This window comes from Phoca vitulina, unplaced genomic scaffold (assembly GCF_004348235.1).
Source record: "Phoca vitulina isolate PV1807 unplaced genomic scaffold, GSC_HSeal_1.0 scaffold11, whole genome shotgun sequence".
NCBI classification, from domain to species: domain Eukaryota; kingdom Metazoa; phylum Chordata; class Mammalia; order Carnivora; family Phocidae; genus Phoca; species Phoca vitulina.
In genome coordinates this window covers 28,010,533-28,023,010 of record NW_022589714.1, presented here as the reverse complement: position 1 = coordinate 28,023,010, position 12,478 = coordinate 28,010,533, and the positions used below count along the sequence as shown (strand labels likewise).

The window sequence follows — 12,478 nt, the reverse complement described above, 5'->3', positions numbered from 1 at the left end:
ACTTTCACACTGCAGAGTGAGTGACTACTTTCTTGATTCATGTTAAAGTACATTACATAGCATCCATTAAAGCCACACCAGACAAAATGAAGGGCAGTAACTTGGTTGTCAGTAGTTTGATGGAATGGTTTAAAATCCCATCTGGCCATGGCAGCTTCTGAATACTCAAGCAACAAAATATAAGGTCTGTGTAATCATTCAAAATGAGACCAGTGAAAGATAACCAAGAAACATGGAGAACGGCGTATTTTATTTGCTTATGCAACAAAACCCCTGAAAGAAATCAGGCCATGGGATTCTGTTGGTAATTTAAGCTGTGCTTATAAATGTAGCCCTTTTTTCTATCCCTAAATTCCTCTTATATTAACACATTTGGCCTAACTTTTTTCTTGATTCACCTCTAATTTTTAAGACAAAGTATTAGAAAAGTAAAGACCTCAATTCCTAAAGAGATAGCTAATAATATTTTTAACATCTAACTCAGGTCTAATTGTTCTCCAGCTACTTAGTCTTCCAATTCATTGATAATACACCAAAAAGAATGGTGTATAACAAGTCATGTGGTGTGAGTTCTAGTTCTGGATGTCCCATTTGCCTCCTTAGAAAATAAAACATAAGCATACGGAAAGTTAAATAGCAATACAGGATAATAAATACAAAATAAATGGCATAGACAAAAGAGGAGCCAGGGTAAAGGAAATCAGTAGAAATGAGCATTTTATGTTCATCCCAATGGTGGTTTCTAAATACCATTTTCCATTAAAAGGAACCAGGGCTCTTTGGGAAAACAGCAAATTCCCTATCTGGGGTACCTGAGACTTGAGACAGAAATCTTGTCATTTAAAACAAGCAAGAGTCTCAAAAACTACTGGGATTAGAGCAAAAGGACTGGCAAGCTAAACTGAGGGCTCCTTTTGGGTAACAATGAAACCATATGATCTTTAAAAATAATAGTAACTACAATGGACTGAAGTAAAACAATTTGCTAAACCTAGGAGTTCATATCAATACAAAAAACACCATGGGTCACCTTTGGAGGTTGCTAGTATACAAATAAAGAGAATCAAGTATTTTCTTACTTTTCCTACATGTATGGTATTTCAGGGTAAGAAAACAGTTGATGAAGCAACAGTTAATAAATGCCAGAAAAATAATAGAATTAGAAAATCACATTTTGCAACTCCTAATGAAATAATGGATCTAGGCAAGGGTCACCAGGGCTGCTAATATTATTAGGTAAAAGGTCAGAGAGAAAATTAGGACAGATGCCTTAGGCTTGACTACACCTGAACCCACTCATCCACCTTAGCATCATTACAGTAGAGTAAGACATGTTCCTCCCAACATGACATAACAGGAGAAGCACATTTTCATTTGTGTATTATTTTTTAGCCAATAAAAAGTAAAACCTGAATCTACTCAACTCTTTATCTACTGAATTCTAAGAAATATGGGAATATGTTAAATGACACCAACAGATTGAAATCAGCAAAATCTAGAAAGTAATAATTGTACAATCAAATAAATGGTATGGAAAAAAGGTAAGGGGACTTAAGAGATACATCAATTAAATGCAGTTGCGGACTTTGTTGGAATCCTGATACAAACAACAAACTAGATATTTTTGAGACAATCAGAAAATTGAAGATGGACTGAATATTAGATGATATTCACCATTTTAAAAAATACATTGGGTGTGATAATAGCATGGTGGTTATGTTTGCTTTACCTTCTTAAATATTCAAAGAAAAAAATATATAAAAATAATAAAAGCACAAGCCATGCCTTTGGACAACATATTTGTAACACATAATCAACAAATAATTTGTATCCAGAATGTACATTAAACTAATTTAAAGCTGCCTAGTTAATCTAATACCTCAATCTATGCCACTTTTATCAAAACCCAATGAATGTTTATGCCTACATCAGCAATTCCAAATATGATGTTATATGAGTAGTTTTCTAATTTTTCTAACCAAGTTTGAAGTGTTTCGAAGACTGTGAAATTGTCAAGTGGGCACTGTAAAAAAAAAAAAAAGAAAAGATGGCACCAATTCAAATCTCCTGGAGAATTTAAAAGACTTGATCTAACCTGAATAATTTACTCCTAAATCAGTATTAATCTTAAGAGAGCAAATAAAATTAGCATTAAGCATTTCATTAACATTTCTTACATTCAAACTATAGCTACGATATACTAGAGGGTTTCTTAGAAAAGCTTTATGGTACCTTGGAGCCTTATATAATTGTTACATACTGTATACTTAGGTTCATTTTTAAAGGTCTGGATCATTATTTTCTTATTTTGAGGTATCAGTGTGATAGTTATCTGTGACTGCTGTTCAGAGATAACCACTGATACATTATCTAATGTTAACTGCAAGTCAGGAACATAGCCCCTCCCCAAATATTATTACTTTAGTTAATATTAACAACTTAATGAGATTTTATAGCATAGTTTTGCTACAAATACAGTAACTGTTCCTACTCTAAGACATTCTAGGTATAGGAAAAACTATAGATTTATTAGACTAATGACACACTGATAAAGACTTAACATTTAAGTGGAATAATGATAATCATCTTCCCAAATCTGTAATTTTTCTCTTTCAAGGAGAACTATCACAGGAAATAAAAATGCATGGTGCTTATATGGAATGCATAGTGCTTTCATTTACATTATCACTCTCATCCACATAACCTTTCCTTGTCTGAACTCCTCACACCCAATAATATCTACTACTTCACTACTGATTTATGTGCAGAAGAATCACCTCCCCCAACTCCTAAGTGTACTTGTCCACGCAGGACTGGTTTTCAAACCTTGGTCACCAATCACTAGCCTGGGCAAGTTCTCAAACTAAGCCATAGTTTTTTAATGTGAAAAATTAGTATAGTACCACAGCCCTTCTAGGACTATTAGAAAGATTAAATAAGATAGCAAAGGTCTGGCCTTTGTGAGGTTAAATAGCAGTAAGCACTTACATTTCAATTTTACCCTCACTAAATCCTTAATCACAAACAGGAAAGTATCTTATATATGTCTTCTGTATTCCACAGAGTCCTTAATGATGCTAAGCCCACAGAAGGCAATGCAGTATCTGTACCATCAACTGACTCAATAAACATCTATTGAGAACCTGTTCGTATCAGGCTTTGGGGTAGGCATGGGGAGAAAATAAAAATGAAGAAGAATGTCACAGCTCTTTCACTGAAGATTTCTAAATCAGCTCGACACTCAATAATAAGGATATTAGAAGTATGAAGTAATTTTAACATAACTTGGAATAATTGTAACTGGAGGTTGACCAAAGTATTTAAAAATACAAAACACAAATAACAAAAATGCATAGTCATTGTCATAACTAAACAGGAAAGATTTGAGGCAATGGTTTATTTGAGATAAACCATTGTTTATCTCCCTAAATAAAAATGTCCCCTGGGGTTAAACTTTAATGGGCAAATATGAATATTTGTCTAATTGGAAACCTGTTTTCTTTTTCTTGGAGCAGGAATCACAGGAAAAACATTGCAGAGATTCAAGTTCCATGATAAAGAAGAAAAAACAAAATGGGTTTTCATAGATGGGATGAAATCATGTTTCCATGGAAACCCTGAACTGGTTTGTTGCAGCCCAACTTAAGTTGGCAATTTTGGCTAATTTCAACTATAAAAATTAAATTTGGCAACTTAAAAAATTTACCCATACTATCAAAAAGTAATTTTCAAATGATAGCTAAATATATAGAAAGCATCTCACTGGATTAAAGACATTTTTTAATTTGTTTAATCATTACCAACTTCACCTGGCAAAGATACCATTTAAATTGGAAACAAATCCAATGAACTAAGTTGTGCCAGAATAAACAGAATCTAGAATATGGTTGTCTTTTGATTCTAATGTTGGAGCAAGAACAGGGACAAGAACTTCCTCTATTACAGACTAGCAGAGTCTGTGGGTTTAATAGCTTTTACTGAATCATGATAACCAAAATAGACCGAACATCCGATCCCAAACAGGCAAAGCTACTTTTTTTTTTTGCATTTATTTTTTTTTCCAAATTAGAGATCCAGTTGATCATTGGCACATGTTAGGCCAAATAAGACACCAAAGTGTTTATCATAATAATCTTTCAAATATTTTTGTCCTATGTTTTACATTTACTAAAAGTTTTACCCTTATTTAAGGACCTCATTGCTATACAGGGATTGGCTCCAGCCCTTGAATCTGCTTCATATGAGTTTCTTTTGCATGATCCTGAGCCTTTGGACAAAACAAGTAAGACCAAAAGGCAGGCAAACAGAGACCTGATCAACTCTGCATTAAAACTAACCAGTCATACAACCTTGATCAGCTCTTCCCCACATCCAGTAAAGCAACCACATTTAAGTAAAATTTAACCTCCAGTGCTTCATCCATATGACAATTCCAACACTGGGAAACTTACAACTACTTCTTAATGGATCATTCTTCTCTTCATTCTTTTACTTGCATGTTCCTCTCTCTCCTTCCCTTCACTGCCAAGCTTCCTGAGAGAGAGGTCTTCATTTTTCCCCGCCAATCCCTCACTTCCTGCTAAAGCTTCATCCCACTGCAATCCAGTGTCTGACTCCCACACTCCTGTTAAAGGCACCAGTGATTTCCTAATTGCCAAATTAAGTCAACTCTTTCTAACCATCTTTCATTACTTCCCTGCATTTGGCTCATATACATGGCTATTTTTTTTTTTTTTTTATTGAAACCTTTCCCTAAGTCTTCCTTGACATCACACTCCCTAGGAGTGACTTATTTTCAGACTTCTCTGAGAGTCCCTCCTATACTGTCCTTTATGTGTTTTGGTTCCTGGGGTTTAAACAGAGCCTCTACTGTTCTAATTCTTCAAGCTCTCATTTCATCCTCCCCTACAGCTTTAACCATCACTTTGATATCACCGTATCACAAATTTTTATCTCCAGGGCATACTTCTTTTTAAATAAGAGTCCATTCAAGAGTCCATTTTTTAAATAATTATATTCAAAAGTCTGAACATCAACTTTTAAACAACCAAAATACATCTCTGTTTCAACAAATCTTGAAGTGAGCTCAAGGCCTACTCCTAAAAAACTGCTATTCTCTTTCTATTCCCTATTCAAGTAATGACCCTACCATTTACCCAGTTATCCTAAATCAGCATCATGAGTGTCTTTCAAAAGCTATTTTCTGTCCATCCTCTCTCACAACTAATAACAAAACCCTCAAGATTCTATTTGCTCTACATCCACTACCATAGTCAGAGGCTGGGGCTTTATAATTTCATATCCATCCATACTATTGAGATAGATGCAGAAGAAACATTTGATAATTTCAACACTCTTCATTATCTTGAAATATACAACATCCATTTACTACTTTAAAGTAAAAAGACAAGTTTTTTATATGATAAAACAAAAATCTTTAGGAAACATAAAAATTAATGGTGAAATGTTAGAAGAATTCTCTTTGAAAAAGCCAGAAATAATACAAGAATGCCTGCGCAATCACTTCTATTTAGCACTGTAAGAGACACTATCTAAGAAGACAACAAAAATAGGTATAAGATTGAGAAAGGAATAAAATTATCAATATTCTTAGGGAAAATATCTAAATTTAAAAATCCACATAAAAATAATTTTTTTTTAAATGTTTTATTTATTTATTTATGAGAATCAGAGAGAGAGAGAGAGGCAGGCAGAGGCAGAGGGAGAAGCAGGCTCCCCACTGAGCAGGGAGCCCGATGCGGGGCTCGATCCCAGGACCCTGGAATCATGACCTGAGCTGAAGGCAGACGCTTAACCATCTGAGCCACTTAGGCGCCCCCACATAAAAATAATTAACAATAACAGATTTCAGCAAAGTTGTTACATATAAAACTATACTTTTAAAAAATCAAATACCATTCCCTTACTCAAGCAGCAAGAAATTTAAAAAATCAGTTTCTGGGGGCTCCGGGGTGGCTCAGTCAGTTAATCCTCTGACTCTTGATCTGAGCTCGGGTCATGATCTCAGGGTTGTCAGATCGAGCCCTGCCTCGGCTCCACGCTCAGCTCGGAGTCTGCTTGTCCCTCTCCCTCTGTTCCTCTATGCGTGTGCATGCTATCAAATAAATAAAATCTTTTTAAAAAATGAGCTTCTGACGATATCATTCACAATGGCAGTAAAAATAATGGCATGTCTAGAGTGACTAGAACAAAATTATAATTGAAGGACAAAAATTTCTAAATATAAGGAAAATAAATGTATTCATATAAGACTTAATATCATAAAGGTAATATATTTTCCCTCAAATTAATCTGTACATTAATGCAATTCTCATCAAAACCCAGGTGCTTTGTGTTTCAGTGTGGGTGTAGAACTTGACAAGCTAATTAAAAAAAACTCAAATGAAAGAAAAACAGGGCAAAATTAGCCAATTTTGAGAAAGAAAAATAAGGAGCAATAGATTTATATTACCAGATATCAAATCTCTTTTTTAAACTACAGTAATAATAGGGGCACCTGGCCGTTCAGTCAATTAGGCATCAAAACTTGATTTCAGCTCAGGTCATGAGATGGAGCCTCACATCAGCCTCTGCACTCAGCGATGAGTTGGCTTGAGTTTCTCTCTCCTCCTCCCTCTGCCTGCCCCCTCCACTTGCTCTCTCTCTCTCTCTCTCCCTCCCCCGCCCAAATAAATAAATCTTTAAAACTGCAGTAATTATAAAGATTCAGTATTGACCAAAGTTTAGTCTGGAACAGTCGGTCTCAGTAAAGGTCCTAAAAACAAATCCACCTACAGATGGGAAATTGTTATGAGAAAGAAGTAGCATTACAAATGAGTTCTGAAGAGATGGCTATTGAATAAATGTCTTATGATAACCGTTGTAATCACAGGGGAAGGGGAATTCTAGATAAAACTGTACCCCTATTCACACCATGTATCAAAGCCAAGTACTGATGGATTAAAGACCTAAATGTATAAAGCAAAACTTCAAAACTCTTAGAACAATATAAAGAATATCTTTTTAACAGATAAGGAAGAAATTTATATTTTCATAACAAAAGATGTCATAAAGTTAAAAAACAAACTTAACCTGGAATAAAATATCTGCCATTTGCATTTCTAACAAAGACTGATGGCTTGGATATATAAAGGCCTACATTCAGTAAGAAAAATAGAAATAATCCAATAAGACAATAGGTAAAGATTATGAACAAGAAATTCAAATAAGAGGAATCCTAGATGTCCATTATGAAAATATGAGCAATCTTCATAATAGGAAAATACAATCTAGAACAAAATACTATTCACACCCACAAAAATATGTTAACAACAAAAGTTAGAGGATTTAGGGGGCGCCTGGGTGGCTCAGTCATTAAGCATCTGCCTTCAGCTCAGGTCACGGTCCCAGGGTCCTGGGATCGAGCCCCGCATCGGGCTCTCTGCTCCGCAGGAAGCCTGCTTCTCCCTCTCCCACTCCCCCTGCTTATGCTCCCTCTCTCACTGTCTCTCTCTCTGTCAAATAAATAAATAAAATCTTTAAAAAAAAAAAAAAGTTAGAGGATTTAGGAAAACAGGAATTCATGCTTTTAAAAATGAGAATACACTGTTACAGTCACTTTGAAGTGCAATTTACAATGCTTAGTAAAGTTGAAAAAAATGCAAATGCTAAAATCTCATGATTCTATTTCAAGGAGTACCCCCTGAAAAATATACCTGTGTACGAAAGGAGACATCAAGGAGATATATCTATCCCTGCAGCATTATGTGTAACCAGAAAAAAATGGAAACAGCCTGATTGTCCATCAATAAGAGCGTGAATACCTATTTCAAGACAGTAAAAATGGGTGTTCTAGAGCTATGTGTACCAAATATAAGTGAAAACAGTAAGTTCCAAGAGGAAATAAACAGTATGATGCCATCTACATAAATTTCAAAATTCACAAAGTAACAATACATGTTGTTTGGGGGTACATATTCATATAGTAGAAGTACAAATGCTTACATGGGAATAACACACAGTAACCTTCAAACAGCAATTATTTCTGGGTTTGAAAAGATCAAAGGCATGAAGATAGATTTCTAGCTATTTATCTGCAATTTTATGACTTTAGAAAAGACAGAACTATTTGAAGTAAGTAAATACGGGTGATGAGTTCATTGGTGTTTTGCATTATTTTTCTATGTTTAAAATATTCTCTAATTAACTTCTTTTAATTAAAATCCCTTAAGGGCTTCCTGTTGCCTTCAGGATACAACTCCAACCCTCCTCAAATAAGTAAGCCCTTTCATGATTTGGTCCCCACTTAACATTCAAGAATTATCCACTCCTGCTAAATATCACAATCCCTGTGGTACCTTCCATGGTGACACCTTTCCCACCCTCAGAGAGACTTAGGATTCTGTTTCACACTGAAACTTCAGAGAACCTTTGATATAACAATTGCTTATATACATGCCCATCTTCCTCCACCAGCATTTGAATTGCTTGAGGACAGGGACATCTGAATTTTCTCTCCCTCCCACTATGTTTCGTAGTGCATTCATGTAGTAGCAACTCAATAAATGGCAGATGGATGGATAGGTATACACACACATCCATTGCTGAAGTTCAGCCTTGTTTCCTACCAGCTTTCCTTTCTTAGAGAGATGTTCTTTGCCAGCATAAACACTCGTCCAACATTAAGGGACTCTAAGAGTTTCAGTGGCCTCTAACTCTGCTCCTACATGCTCACTTATCCCAGATTTCTAGTTTTCAAAGACTGGTGCTGCTACTTCCACTGTACCCATACTTTCTTTGGGTCCCCAAGTCACGACCCACACCCTCTATCTACAGAAGTGTTCACCATCCCTCCCTGGCAGTGCAATTACCTACAGATCAAGATGGAAAGGTTTTGGAAGATTTGCCCATATCTAGGTACTTCTGCATCTTCCTGCACATACAGCACAGGGCATAGTTCAAAGATCAGAGGCTTTCGATTAAAACAGATTTAAATCCTTCATCTATGACTTCCTTGCTTACACTTACTGTGTGACTTCATCTCTCTGAATCTTACTTTCCTCTTCTTTAAAATGAGGAGTAAGTCTATTCTATCTACTTGAAGGGTTATTGTCAATGTTAAATGAAATGGCATAAAAGCACCTTGTAAAGTCTCTCACCCATTATAAGAACTCAATAAATAACTTTCATTCCTTCTCCTTAAATTTTTTAATACCATGATTTGTAAAAATAAATAAATAAATAAATAAATAAAAGGAGTGGAAAAACAACTGACTGCTCTAGCTGAAAAGAATTCTCCCTTCTTTCCTGAATACTATAGTGTATTATATGTAAATTTTAAGCAGGCATCCATCACTTTCCTGTAAGGTAATACATATTCATGTGCATCTGTGTATCTCCTAGTTGTCCGACCAGTGAGTTCCCAGAAGGTATAGTTTAAAACCACTAATTCCCTAAGCCACACTATGCTTTACAAGTTATAAGCAATCATCTATTTTGATAGCTCACCCACCACTGGCAAAATATTTGGGTTTTTTTTTTTTTCACGATGGTGATAGATTTATGCTAATTCATCTGTATTTTCTGAGATGACTTCTTCTGAAGTCACACATCAGTCAAATGACAGCTAGGACAAAGTGTACAGAATGTCGCTGTGGAACCCTCAACTGGCACACACGACCTACTGCTGCACTACTGGCCATGTTCCAACCAACCAACTAAGCAAACCAGTCCAGATACCATCCAACCCCACACAGAAGACCAACATTATTAGTTTTGGAAAAGAGTTTATTTTTAGAAAATTCATACTTTAGCTTTGAAATTGTGAACCAAGTAGAGCCAAAAGATGATACAACCAGACATAAAACAACAAAAAGATATCCATCCCCTATTCACACGCACATAAATTTCTTTTTGGCCAAGGATGTCTTTTAAAGCCCAATCCACACTAGGATGACTCAAAGATGCACTGCAAATCCCATCCTCTCTCCTTCTACTCTATTCTGTTATCCAAATAATACCCACTGGAATCATCAACAGACCTCTTGATTCCAGTCAACCTCACACAGATGTGAGAGGCTCCGTAGTTATATACGGCCATTTGAATTCCTGTTCCTAACCATCTGTAGAGTCTTAGAGCTATATTTTCTTAACATGTGTCTTTTTACCCAGGCTAAAACTTAACACATGAAGGCTAAGCTGCATTTTTCTACACATTTACATTCTTTAAACAAACAATGAAAAAATTTGAGGTCCTCTACCTCAACATCTTTCATATTTTATAGTAACAAAATAATTAGCTATTTCTTTCTGAAAAGTAAGCATGTAAGATAATAAATTTGTAGACTTAGAAGGTGAGTCCTAATTACATTTTCCAAAACAACTTACAAGTATTTCCTGTATTAAGCGAACATATCAAATTCAGTGGTATACATATTTTTCAAATGTGTGAGTTCTTCCAAAATATGTGGCCAGTCCTTATTTTTAAGAAACTTTTTAAGGTGTAGAGTTTAGTGCTAATTCTAAAATATATTAAGTTTCAAAATAAGAAATAGTGTTTGAGAGTAATACTCTCAAATGTCATGGAAGTAGGATGTTAAATTTTTAATTAAAATAAGATTTCTATGAAAGGACAATTTATGAGTTTCACTGAATGGTGTCCTCTGTCTGAATAATTGAGCCAGTATATGGAGAGGATTTCATTTGGTAGAGTCCCACTGCTGGGTCATCTGAAGCTAAACTACCAATTAAGTCAAGGCTTTATCTCGGTTAACTCAACCACCGGATTCAGAAATCCAGAAATCCAGCCCAACTGTGGACTCCACAGCAGTGACAACTAAGGATTGACTTTTCTCTGAGACTCAGAATAGCATGCATTAAATACATTGAAGTAACAAGAAACTCCCTATTAAGAGAAAAATAAAGGGAATGGCCCTTAAGATTAATGAACCAAATGACTGAAAGTTACCAGAAAGTCCTTCCAACCCAGTTTCATTAACAGATAAGAAGGTGGAGCTCAGTGAGGTTAAATATTCTAACCAACATCAAATGCAGTTACACAGCCAATACCAGAACCAAGGTCCACTGGTTCCCAAAATAGTGTTCTCCCCAATATACCATACTGCCTCCCTTACCTGGGTAAAGGTTTAATGTTACTGCTCTAGAAGTAACCTGCAGGTGTCAGCCCATGGCTTAAACACAAAGAAGGCTTCTATCCACAGGCAGTATCCCAGGAACCTCAAAATAACTCCTCCCGCTCTTCAACACTTAGCAAAACAAACCCACTCCAGTCCAGGCTCTGCAAAGCAGCAGATGCATGATTCCCCTGGTCACTGGGCTCCTCTGAGAGCTGGAGGCTGCAGTATGTGTACAGAGAAGGGAAACCAATTCTACTCCATCTCACTGTCAGGAGTGCTAAATGTGATAATGAAAGCTCAATAATTTCAGACTGTGACATGGGATACAAGGTATTAAAAATTCTGTCTCCAAATGAGAAGCTAACCCATTCCTTGACCTTTACTATAAAACTATCTGAATGCAATTTACTACTTCTTTCTTTAAAGCAGAATGCATTAAAAACATTTATACAACACTAGCTTGATACAAAATATTAGGAAGGTCCTCAAACTTTTCTAAAGTACCTTGCTTTCAAAGTAGAGAAAACATACTTGACAAATATGAATATTCAGTTGTCTTATACTCCTAACTGTCCTCTAACATTACTCTTAGGCATAGAAGGAGGTCACTTTGTAAAAAAGAAACCGAAAGAAACACATCATGAGTAACTTCATGAAAGCTGTTAATCATATCATTATTTTGTTCTTAGTACACGTCCCAACACTTCTTAAAATCAAAGGCTTTTCCTTAACTGTGTAATAAAATCACCACATGGGTTGTCACTACGGTAGATCTACAGACAACAGCTCCCTCTTAGACGGAAATAAAACACATCCCTCATTCATTTCAATTACAGAGAAAACACCTGATAACCAGTACTGTGTAGTTCCCATCACATGAGCAGTCAGAATGGCTAAAATTTACAAGTCAGGAAAGGACAGATGTTGGCGGGGATGCAGAGAAAGGGGAACCCTCCTACACTGTTGGTGGGAATGCAAGCTGGTGCAGCCACTCTGGAAAACAGTATGGAGGTTCCTCAAAAAGTTGAAAATAGAACTACCATACGATCCAGCAATTGCACTACTGGGTATTTACCCCAAAGATACAAAAGTAGGGACCCGAAAGGGTACGTGCACCCCGATGTTTATAGCAGCAATGTCCACAATAGCCAAACTGTGGAAAGAGCCAAGATGTCCATCGACAGATGAATGGATAAAGAAGATGTGGTATATATATATACAATGGAATATTATGCAGCCATCAAAAGGAATGAGATCTTGCCATTTGCAACGACGTAGATGGAACTGGAGGGTATTATGCTGAGCGAAATAAGTCAAACAGAGAAAGACATGTATCATATGAC

At 36.0% G+C, this 12,478-nt stretch overlaps 1 protein-coding gene across 1 annotated transcript in view; it reads right to left on the bottom strand.

Annotated features, from left to right (window-relative positions):
- COL21A1 (collagen type XXI alpha 1 chain) overlaps positions 1-12,478 on the bottom strand; it is a 180,973-nt gene that overhangs the window by 141,351 nt on the left and 27,144 nt on the right. The window lies entirely within an intron of this gene.